At 29.2% G+C, this 12,448-nt stretch overlaps 1 protein-coding gene and 1 long non-coding RNA gene across 1 annotated transcript; both read left to right on the forward strand.

Moving 5' to 3' along the window:
* Positions 1 to 12,448, forward strand: part of LOC103503335 (beta-amyrin synthase-like) — a 97,005-nt gene that overhangs the window by 32,661 nt on the left and 51,896 nt on the right.
* LOC127150973 (uncharacterized) lies at positions 60 to 696 on the forward strand. Its single transcript, XR_007823639.1, has 2 exons — positions 60 to 161; positions 243 to 696. It is a non-coding gene; the product is annotated as an uncharacterized LOC127150973 (long non-coding RNA).

Genomic DNA, 12,448 nt, shown 5'->3' on the forward strand with positions numbered 1-12,448 from the left:
AATTGTATTTTGTAGATTACTAGCAATTAAGACTAGTCCGTTATTCTAATTTATTATTTTTATAGTGTCCACTACAAGTCGGGAGCACTACGTGTGGATACTATGTCATGAAGTATATGAGAGAAATTGTAAATAGGGGAAGCATTGTCATCTCGGATTCGGTATGTTATATATCAAACTATTTCTTTTGTACGTATAATAATTTTCATGAATACTAATTCATTTATTTTGCATGTCTACAGATTGATACACGAAAATCATACTCACAAGCCGAGTTAGATGAGGTGCGGGTTGAGTTGGTAGAGTTTTTGGGTTCGTACATGTGATCTAGGACTTATGACGTCATCTCTGAAAAAGGAAATTAACTTTATTTTTTGTGGCTGATTTTTTGAAATGTTCATATGGAGGGGAGGGGTTGATTGATATACTTTTGTGACTTTGTAGAGGATTACAATTTAGGTAAATTGTTAATAGGTGAACTGTTCATATATGTAGGGGGTTGCCATTATGAAAGTTTATGTATTGGGGATGATATACTTTTGAGCTAGGTTAGTTAATTAGATAATGTTTAGTTCGATTCTTGGAAATCTGTTGAAATTGTTTATATATATATTGGTTTTGTAAATGATATATGAATATGATGCAAAGTTTTGGAAATGATATTGAATGGATGATGTTTAGTTGCCATTTGATGTATATTTGTCGTTTATATGTAGTTGAATTTTTGGACCAATAAGAGCATAATACAAGAAGAATAATATGAAATAAATTACAATTAAAAAAATGAAAAATTGCTTGACGGTTTTGAAATGTCATTAACAATACATTTCTTGATGGTTTGCAAATGTCATAAATAACAAAATTCTTGACGATTCTAAAATGTCATTAAAAAACACTCTTGACGATTTCAAAATGTCATGAAAAAGAGTACTATTGACGATTATTAAATGTCATGAAAAATGAACTCTTGACGGTTTGTAAATGTCATGAAAATTGAATACTTGACGGTTTTAAAATGTCATGAAAAATGCACTCTTGACGGTTTTAAAATGTCATGAATAGTCGTATTCTTGACGGTTTTCAGGCTTTATCATCTCATTCTTGACGGTTCTAAACAGTCATAAAAACGTATCCTCTTGACGATTCTCAACTGTCATGAAAAATTGAATACTTGACGGTTAAAAAGTGTCAACGATACCAATGCTTGACACTTTTTACAACCATCAAGAAAATGGCCTTTCTTGACACTGGATTCAACGACGGTTTTAAAATCGTCAAGAATACTCATTCTTGATAGTTTAAAACCGTCAAGAGAGTCAGTTTTTGTAGTAGTGTAAGGTCCCAAGGCTATCTAGTGTATACTTGAACTTTATGTAGAGACATAAAGATGGATCAAGTTCGAGTATATAACCTAAATAGTCTATGGATACGGTCTGCTTTGTAGTTAGTACAAAAATGTGATCTTGAATCCTTCATGTAGAGACATGGAAGTGGGAGGATACATCCTTTGTAAAGAGTTTACATAAAGACTAAAACCATGAAACAATCACTTTTAAGTTATAACAATGTTGACTATATAAAACTGACTATTTCGATTATTGATGACCTAAGTAACTTAATCTTAATCTTGAGTTAACTATGAACTTTTGTTCACGAAATTATCCTTAGATCTACATAGGTAAGGGCAACTCAATAGCGCTGGCCAAATAAGCCTCCCATTTTAGGGGTAAGACTAGGTGGATGGCTAGGGACATAGGTGCAAGACGGAATTCACTCCTACTCGCTTTAGAGTTAATTAGTAGATAGGTTGTTAACTTAAGGACTAAATCTAAATCTTGAATAAAGGGCCCCACCCTCTCATTGGTCCAATAGGGATTCAGTTTATAGGTTGAACCTTAAATCAATTATTCAATAGTAGATCAATGGGACTTAAGGAACAAGATGTAGTCTCGGGGATAAAACGATATTTGACCCAGCCAAGGTTACGAACAACCTATGAAGGATTAACTTACTGATCATGGTTATATCAAATGGATAGAAATATATCTATAGTGAGGGCAGTGCAACTATGAGACTTTAGTGGAATGACCCGTTAGTTAATGAATATTGATGAACTCGATCTAAAAGGGTTTAGCCAGTTAATCTTGGATCATTGGAGGCCATGATCTATAAGTCCTTTAAGTTCTTCTGCTAGCTCAAATGGAATTAACTTAGAAGAATATGTTGGAAAAATTCAAATTGTTAGAATTAGGTAAAGAAAGAGAAACCGACAAATATATATGATATAACCGTCAGTTATAAGTTTAAGATAGAGCTTTATGTATAAATGTGATTTAAATATTAAAATATGAATACAGATTTATATTAAGAAGATCAAAATTGATGGAAATGGTAAAAGTTGTAAAAAGTCAAAATGTTGACTTTTTTACTTTGAAAATTCAGATTTAAAATCAAAATTTGATCAGCTTTACATTCAAATGTGATTTGAATTTCGAAAAAATGAATATGAATTCATACTCAGGAGTTCAGAATTAGTCATGACGGACAAAATGGTAAAAAAGTCAAAATGTTGACTTTTGACTTACAAAAGTCAAAGTTTGACTTTGACTTAAAATTTCAAATGACCATATAGCCCTTGGACTAAGTTAGTGGGATATTCCAATATTTTTTTGGTTACTTACATTTAGTGTGATAAGTGATTATATGAGATGTAGACACCTAGCCCACTAAGTTCTACTAATGGTTAGTAGATTATTAGATGTAGACACCTAGCCCAATAACTCTAGGCTTATTGTCAAATTTAGCAAAAAAAAGGAAACTTACATAAATGTAACAAAACTGCAAACTATTTACGACTCGTGTAATAAAGCCTATAAGGTTAGTCATTTTTTAAATTTTTCAGATTTGCCCTTCCATCTTTCTATTCTTCCTTGCGATTCGTTTTCCTCCTATTATTTCGTCTTCCCTGTTTTTCCCTGTGATTTCGTCTTTCTTCTTTTCTCTTTTTCTTTTATGTGATTTCTTTCCGTCATCTTTCTTATTTTTCAATTCTTTATTTATGTCGTTTAATCTTTCCATCGTTTTTCTTCTTTTCCTCTTCGTTTTTTTTGCTTCGATTTCTTTCCATTGTCTTTTTACTTTGCTGCTATTTCTTTCCATCGTCTTTCTTCTTTTCTTTTTTTTTTTACGCGTTTACATTTGTTAACCAAATCTAAATGACTATGTATAAGACTGTGTACAACAAAATAGCAAAATCTAAAAGATCGAGAATCTTGAAAAAAAGATCATTTAGATTGGAGTAGCCAAATGTAAACGATCGTGTAAAAAAAATAAAAGATTGTTTATAAAGAATCTTGAAAAAATATCATTTAGATTGGAGTAGCCAAATGTAAACGATCGTTTAGAAAAATAAACGATTGTGTAAAAAAAAATAAAAGATCGTGTATAAAAAATCTTGAAAAAAAAATCATTTGGATTGGAGTAAACAATGTAAATGCTTGTGTAAAAAAAGTAAATGATTGTGTAAATAAATCTAAACGATAGTGTACCAAAAGAATTAAAAATATCGTGTACCAAATTTTTTTAAAAAAATTATTTAGATTTAGGTCCTCAAATCTAAACGATCGTGTAACAAAATTAAACGATGGAATTGAAAAGATAAATTGCAACCATATCTAAACGATCGCGTATAAATTGTAGTCATATCTAAACAATCGCATATAAATTACAACCGTATCTAAACGATCACCTTGTAGCCATATCGAAACGATCGCGTATATATTGAACCATATCTAAACGATCGCGTATAAATTATAGCCATATCTAAACGTCACGTATAAATCGCAAATATATTACGCACGCGTTATTGATGGCGTGGTTGATGGGGCATTTTTGGTATTTTATACGGTGGGCCTCTCGGCTTTTTTCGTTTTTTGAATTGTTTTATATAGTGTAAATATTTTGTGGCATTTTTATATTGTTGAAAAGACCCCAAAAAAATTTTGGCAATTTGATATATTTTTTATTTACAAAATTAACCAAAAAGACATTTTTCTCTCCCAAATCTCAAATCCTAAAATTCTACCTCCAATTTCAAATTGTTATGTTTTTGCAAATGCTATAAAACGTCTATGATAACGTTTTTTGCGAGCCATCTTAGACCTTTTTTTTCTTGTGGAGATAATCAAAGATGTAAAATTAGCTGCTTTCTTCCAAGATTTTTTATCCACCATAATTTCTCTTAATTATATTCATGGGAATGATAATTAGGCAGCTAGTACTTAAGCTATGTCTAATGTTCAGGCGGTCTAAGACCTACCCATTTGGCTTTGGATCATTTTGGGTACTAATGCAGTTGATTTGTTGTAACACTATGGGTCTTATTTTTTTCTTAATTCATTTGTTATTATCTTCTTAACGTATTAATAACCTAAAAAGTTTTCATTTACCATTCCACTCAGGAAAAGACGCCATACTATTAGTATGGATGTTCTTTAATATATGCTATGCAATAAGTTAAGTTGTGCCATAAAAACATATCATCCAAGAAATTATATGTATTAATTATGGAGAATTTGGCACTTTTTTCAAGATTACATATATAGGAAAATATTTTGAAAAAAATCTATAATCACTTTGATGTCGATAATACTCCCAACGCCATTGTTTATTCTCTCTTTCTTCTCAAGAAATTAAATTATATTTTCTAAATAAATTAAAGTATCTAATTATCCTTTAAAAAATATAACAAATCGTCGGAATATTTATGCTGTATAGAATAATTTCGAAAATAAAAAAAAAGTCTACATGCCCATAATAAAAAATAACAAAAATATCAACGTGAGCAATTTGCACTTAGCGTGCGTAATATATTTGTTAAACAATCTTTTGGATTTTACTATTTTTTTGGTACACAATCATTTAGATTGTTTAAATCTGGGTAGTCAAATCTACATGATTTTTTTCAAGAATTTTTGGTAAGATTTGATCATTTAAATTTAGGTAGACAAATCTAAACGATTTTTTTTCAAGACTTTTTGATACACGATCGTTTAAATTTGGTACACGGTCGTTTATATTTGTTGCATGATCGTTTAGATTTTATCGTTTAAATTTAGCAAATTTAAACGATTTTGTTTTTCAAAATTCTTTGATACACCATCGTTTATACTTGACTATTATTTGGTACACAATCATTTAGATTTTATCGTTTAAATTTGGATAGCCAAATCTAAACGATTTTTTAAGATTCTTTGTAGACGATCGTTTATAGACGATCGTTTAGATTTGTCTATTTTTGTATACGATTATTTAGATTTGACTATCCAATATCTCAACTATTTTTGATATTTTATATTTGACACACGATCTTAAACAACCAAATAACAGTTTGAAAAAAATAAAAAAAATTGATATTTTATATTTGGTACACGATCTTGAACCAAATAATAATTTGAAAAAAAATAAAAGAAAAATTGCAGAAGAAGAAGAAAAAAGACGATGAAAAGAAAAAAATTGTAGAAAAAAAAGATGGAAATGAAGAACAAATCTAAAAATAGCTGGCTTCATAAACTTTTTGATTTTGTTACACGGATCGTAAATATTTTAATATTTGATTATATTTATGAAAATTTTTCTTTAGTTTCGTAAAATATATATTTAGAAATACTTCAAAAATAACGCCAACTTCACGTTTTTTAAAACAATAATAATAATGATAATAAATTAAATCAACTTCACTTTTTAGCATAGATAGTTCTCGGGGTGATATTGGGCAGCAAAATGGTTGTAATTTACTCACATGCATTGCACTACCCATTGCATCTTTGGTAACGATTTAACATTCTCAAAGTTATAACAACATTATCAAAATATTTAAAAAATATAGTAAAAATTTAAATTTGTCAAATATCTATTTACGATAGATTTAAAATTTTACAATAATTTAAAAATAATATTATTGATCTAAAAGCTCTTAAAGTAACCGTCTAGTTCTTCCAATTTTGTAATTAATAATTTAGTTATTCTACTTTTAAATGTGTAATAATTTAGTTAGTGCATTTTAATTTAATAAAAATAAATTTAATCTCTATACTTTGTAATTCGTAATGATTTAGTATCCATATCCGCAACAAATCAAATTTATTTGTAAACTATTAGAGATTAATTAGTTTTTAGATGATAATTAATAATTTACGATTAATTTCAAAAAAACCTTCATAAATATAACAAACTACTAAGATATTTACTGTCCAATAACAAAGTCTATAAACTAAGTCATTTTTTAAATATATCTTTTATACTCTTCTTTTTTTAGCTTCGATTTCTTCCGTTCATTCTTACTTTTAAGTCATTTAGATTTGGGGTAACCAAATGTGATTTCTTTTTTCTTTTTTTTTTTTCCGCTGCGTGCATGTCTTTCTTTTTTTTTTTTTTGCGTGCATCGTCTTTCTTTTTTTTTTTACGTTATTTAGATTAGGGTAACCAGATGGTGTATAAAGAATCTTGAAAAAAATCGTGTAGCTATTTAGATTAGGGTAACCAAAATTAAAAGATTTTGTATAAAAAATCTTGGAAAAAATTGTTTAGATTTGAGGTAGCCAAATCTAGATGATCGTGTACCAAATTTTTGAAAAAAAATCATCGTGTACCAAATATTGAAAAAAAAAATCGTTTTCAAATCTAAACGATCGCATAGCCAAATCGAAACGATCTTATACCAAATTTTGGAAAAAAATCATTTAGATTTGCGGTAGCCAAATCTAAACGTAAATCTAAACGATCGTTTATCAAACAATAGCCAAATCTAAACGACCATGTACCAAATATATTATGCGCATTATTGACAGGGCATTTTTGATATTTTTATGACGGGTCTTTTGAGTCGTTTTCGTTTTTAAAATTATTCTATACATTTTAAATATTTTGCCATTTTCTTTTTTTTTAAAAAAAAAATCTCTTAATTCTAATTAAATTTATTACCAATGGACTAAATTATTACGAAGTGAATTATACTTTCCTAAAGTTGTTTCGTTTATGAATTTTCGAAATTTGAATTCCTTGTATTTATAAACATTAATAAAAAAAAAAAGTGTAACATAAGGTAGAAATTTATTAGTGAAAATTATATTGTTTACAAATCTAACTAATTTATAAAATAAAAAACAATATATCCAACAGTTAATGTGTACCGTCACACTCATAGGGCATGTTGAATAATAGTTATTATAAAGAAGTCTTCAAATTCATGGGTGCATGAATTAAAAAGGTGAGGATTTCTTGAGTAGAAATATGGTTAAAGAAAAGGAAATTAAAAATGGTGAAGAGATGATTGATTTAAAGGAAGTTTGATTCGGCTTTAAAACCACAGTGTCCCAACATATAGAAACTTAATTGTTAACTAACCATAATTAAATCTTTGCTCTCCCTCTCTAATTTTTAAACACATATATAGTTGAAATACTGAGGCAGATGGCAGCTGCTTTTTTGGTACATGAACAAACCAAACCGAAGCAAGCAAGGTATGTGTTGGGTAGTTGAAACTCTATCCAAAAACATTTCAGTATTTATATAATCTACATCATTAATGTATGTAGGTTACTCCTTCGCATCCTACCATACAATTCATCTATGTATCAAAAAATAGACCATAAAGAGACATAATCAAAAGGAGACGTCTTTTAATAATTTTATTTTCAAATATATAATAAAATGAACTAAAACATTTACAAAATATAGTAATATTTTAAATTTTATTTATGATATCGATTTCTATTTGTTTTGTCATTTATTTTTATTTTATGTTTGTGAAATATTTTTAATAGCTTGATTAAATTTAAAAGTAAAACCTACACATTCGTCGATTAGTCTCTCCTTCTACTGCCTATTACTCTCTCCCAACACCTCTCACCTCCACCCTTCCAAAATTCCCCACTTTTTTCTCAATTGATTCTTTCATTACTTTTTTTTTCCCTCTTTCTCATCTCTTTTATTCACTCACATTCCTCTTTCTTAGGCTTTCATCCCAAATTTTATTCTAAGTTTGGGAACATTATTTCAACTTTTTTATTCTTTTTATAATTTTAGTTATATAAAGAAGATATAAAGTATATAAAGGTAAATTATACAACAGTTGTAATTACATCCCTTTTCTTATTTACTTGTGTGGTTTGTGTATTTATCTTCTCATACTTCTTAGGTAAAATACATGATTTTCAATCAATAAAATATTCACAACATGGTATTAGAGCACAAGTTCTAATAGCTACCGCCACTCCATCTTCTTTAAGTCCTATCAATCAGACATCGCTAACCACCTGTCTGCAACCGAGATCCGTACCAGAACACACCAGCGAGTCAAGAACTACATTGACCCAGATCTGCTCCGCTTCAGCGGCATCTTGCTCAAGATCTTGCAACCGAGATCTTCTCCGAGAACTTGCTCAACTTGCAAACTTAAGCGGCACCTTGGAACCGAGATCTGCTCCGCTCCGCCCTAGCTTCACTTGCGCAGATCTACTTCGCTTCATTTCGATTCTCTCTGCTCTAACCCAACTCCTTTCTACTTCGACTCAACTTCTCGCTACTTTCAGTTCACACTTCGACACACTCGGCTCCAACCTAGATATGCTCCAAATCACTTCTCATCCCCAGTTCCCTCTACTCCAATTTACTTCTAGTTCTTAAAACACGAAGAGAATTTTAGTTTCGACATAATGGAAAAAGACCATATTATTTAGTCCATCAACAAAGTACTTGACGGGACCAATTACTTTACTTGGGCCAATCAAATGAAGAGTTTTTTAATTGGCAGGAAATTATGACGAACTGTTAGTGAGAATATTGTTAAACCAACACAGCTGGAGATAGAGAATGATAGTAAATGTATCGAATAACTCGAAGAATTTGACAGTAAATATCACCAGATTAACTCCTGACTCGATAACACATTTATCCCTACTATTCATGCATAATTCGATGCCTTTGATAATGTTAAAAAAGTTTAGGGATTTTTTATCTACACGTTTTAAATCTATCAGATTAGCTCATTACTATCAATTGCAAAGTACCCTTGTCGATCTTAATCAAGATGTTGGTCAGTTTGTTAATGAATATCAAGGAGTTCTTTGACCTATCTTGACTCAACTCGATTAAGCCAAAATAGGTACAGATCACCTTCGCCTTATTAAGGTTCTTATGGGATTACATCCACAATATGAATCTATTAGGACTACCTTACTACATCGCAGTCCCTTGCTCTCGTTGGATGTAGCTATCCAAGAGATCTTATTTGAGGAAAAACATTTTTGCATAATTCCCTTCAAACAGTCAAATGTTGCTTTTGCAAGCATTTATCCACCCAATGGAGTGACAACAACATTTAGTAAAAATTGTAAGCTCTCTGGACATAAAGTTTATTAAGTGCCCTAAAGTAGAGTGCTAGTACTACTATAGTTGTGGTCATATTCTGGATAATTGACCCACAAGACCACCTCGACCTCTAGGTTATCGTACAAAAGCAAGAAACTTTAATAAATTCGGTACCTCCTCTGTTATAGTTGCTACTGCCTCAAATGATTCCTACTCCCTCAATCTTAAGATAAGTGATCTTTAGAACTTATTAAACTAGTTAATTAATTTCATCATCTTCCTCTGCACTTGCCATCTCACTGGGTAATTAATGGTTCCTTGACTCTACCTGTTGCAACCAAATGACATTCGATTTTTATCTTATGACTACTTCTAGTCCTGCAAAATCTTTACCCCTAATTTATGCTACTGATGACAATTGTATGACATCTCTCATATTGGCACCATTGATACTCCCAGTCTGAGTCTTCCTTATACTTATTATGTCTCAAACTTAACCTTTAATCTTATGCCTGTTGGTTAATTGTGTGATATTCGCTTAACTGTCACTTTTTCTCCCAATGACTATGAGGTTTAGGATCCACAAATAGGACAGACGATTGGCATGGGTTGCAAAGTGGGAAGATTGTTTGAGCTTATATCACTCAAACTTCCTTATCCTTCATCTATATTTACTCTTGTCACTGACTCTGATACATATTAGTGGCATCTTCGTCTTAGACATGCTTCTTCTTAAAAACATTGTCATTTAATTTCCATTAACAATTTGACTAACGTTACTAAGTTTGTTCCTTTTAATTGAGTAAATTGCAAAACTCGGTAAACAACTTGCTTTTTCTTTTTCTCACTCAACTTCTATCTGTGATAAACCATTTGATTTAATTTATTTTGACATTTGAGGTTCTGCCCCTACTACTATTGTCCATGGTTATCGCTATTATGTTATTTTCATTGATGATTACTCTCGTTTTACATGGATTTACTTTCATAAACATTGCTCTAAATTATCTCTCATTTATATTGAGTTTGCTAACATGATCCACACTCAATTCTCTCGTCCTATTAAAACCCTCCGCAACAATAATGCCTTAGAGTATAAAGACTCCACTCTTCTTTCTTTTCTCCCCAGTAAGGCGCACTCATTTAGAGATTTTATCCTCACACCTCTCAATAAAATGGGCGTGCTAAGTATAAATATTGCCACATTCTTGACTCGGTTTGTTTCTTACTTCTTTCTGCCTCCTATCCTAAGAAATTTTAGGGTGAGACAGCTCTTACCTCCATCTATACCATCAACTGTTTTCCTTCTTCTATGTTCTTTAGAACATGTAACGACCTAACTTTTTATACTAAGCTGAAGTAATTACTATTAAAAGAAAACAAAAATAATCTTAACCAAAATGAATAATAACACTAATTTTAACTGAAAACCTCAAATATGCATTTAAAATCATAAATAAATAGAAATTGTGGAAATAAATGTAAATTAAACTCCTAACTCGGGCCCTATCTACGTTTAAAGAAAAATAATCAAAGAAGACAAAAACACTAAAATCATAACTGTAAGTAAAAGTGGAAGTAAAAAGTGTCCCTATGGCACATCATGGTCACTTCTTGTCAGTAGCCAACTTTCCTTTGTCCTTACCTCTATCTCTGCCTGAAAGATAGTGAGTATAAACATATACTCAGTATGTAACCACCTATTTTTATCCTACATTTAAAAAAAAAATTATTATTAATTGTAGAAATGGTTAAGATATTTTACTCATTTATTTTGTTAAAAAAAGAAAAAGGTAAAATCTTTTTGTAATAATATGAAGTCTTATGTTTTTAATCTTTTTATTAAAATGGAAAATAAAGTCATTAATGAGAATATCTATTATTTACAAAAAAATTCATATTATTTTGACTTATCACTTTAGGAGAAAGGCAAATTAATTTATGTATACAAAATCTATTTTGATTAGGAAAAGCAAAATAATTTATTTTATACAAAATTCTTTAATACCATATTTGATTTATCTTATCACTTTAGGAAAAAAAAAAAAAGCAAATTAATTTATGTATACAAAATCTATTTTGATTTATCATATTAGGAAAAGCAAATAATTTATTTTATACAAAATTCTTTTAATACCATATTTGACTTATCTTTATCACTTTAGGAAAAAAACAAAAAATTTATTTTGGACAAAAATCTTTCAATATCATATTTTTACTATTTTAGAAAAAAGAAAATTAATAAAATTACATAATATCTAATTTGATTTTTTTACTTATTAAATTTTCCTAATTTGCGGCACACCCGGGTCTATAAATAGGATCCTTTGTCATTTGGAAAAGGGGGAGAAGAAATTGTTTTAGAGAAATTCTTGAAGAAAAAATTGCTTTAGAAAGAATCTCTAAAAAAAAAATTGTTTTAGAGAAATTCTGTAGAGAGAATTCGTGTGAAAGTTTTGAAGAAACATATTTCTCCACAAAAGGGTGGAGGCAACCTTGCCACCCGCCACTCTCGGTTCTTTTTTTTTTCTTTTTTTTTAATTTATTCATTTATTTAATTAAGTTTAGTTTTTTAAAATTTTAAATTTTATGTATAATTTTTAAAATTATTATTATTATTATTATTATATGTATATATATCTTTTCTTTTTCTTTTAGGCGGCGGCTGCGGCCACCCTTCTGTTTCTTTTTTTTTTTTTTTATAATTTATTTATTGTTGAATTTGGTTTATAATTTTATTAGTATTATTATAAATATTATTTTTAGAATAACCTTTTGTTTGTTTTTTATTTTATATATATATAATTTTTTTTTATATTTGTGATTTTCTTTAACTTTTTGTTATTTTTTATTTTTATTATCATTATTATTATTTCATTTCATAATTTTTTTATTTTTTCAATTTACATCCCTATGTCCTCTTCTCTTCACTTATTTATTTAATTTTTTTTACATATTTTTTTTTCTGATTTAGTTCTCTTTTCATTTTTTCCCTTATTTTATTTATCGTTATTATGTATCTTTTCTTTTCCTTTTCTTTTAACATATTTTTATTACTATCGTTATATTTAGTATATGC

The sequence above is a fragment of the Cucumis melo genome, chromosome 9 (genome assembly GCF_025177605.1).
Source record: "Cucumis melo cultivar AY chromosome 9, USDA_Cmelo_AY_1.0, whole genome shotgun sequence".
Lineage (NCBI taxonomy): Eukaryota > Viridiplantae > Streptophyta > Magnoliopsida > Cucurbitales > Cucurbitaceae > Cucumis > Cucumis melo.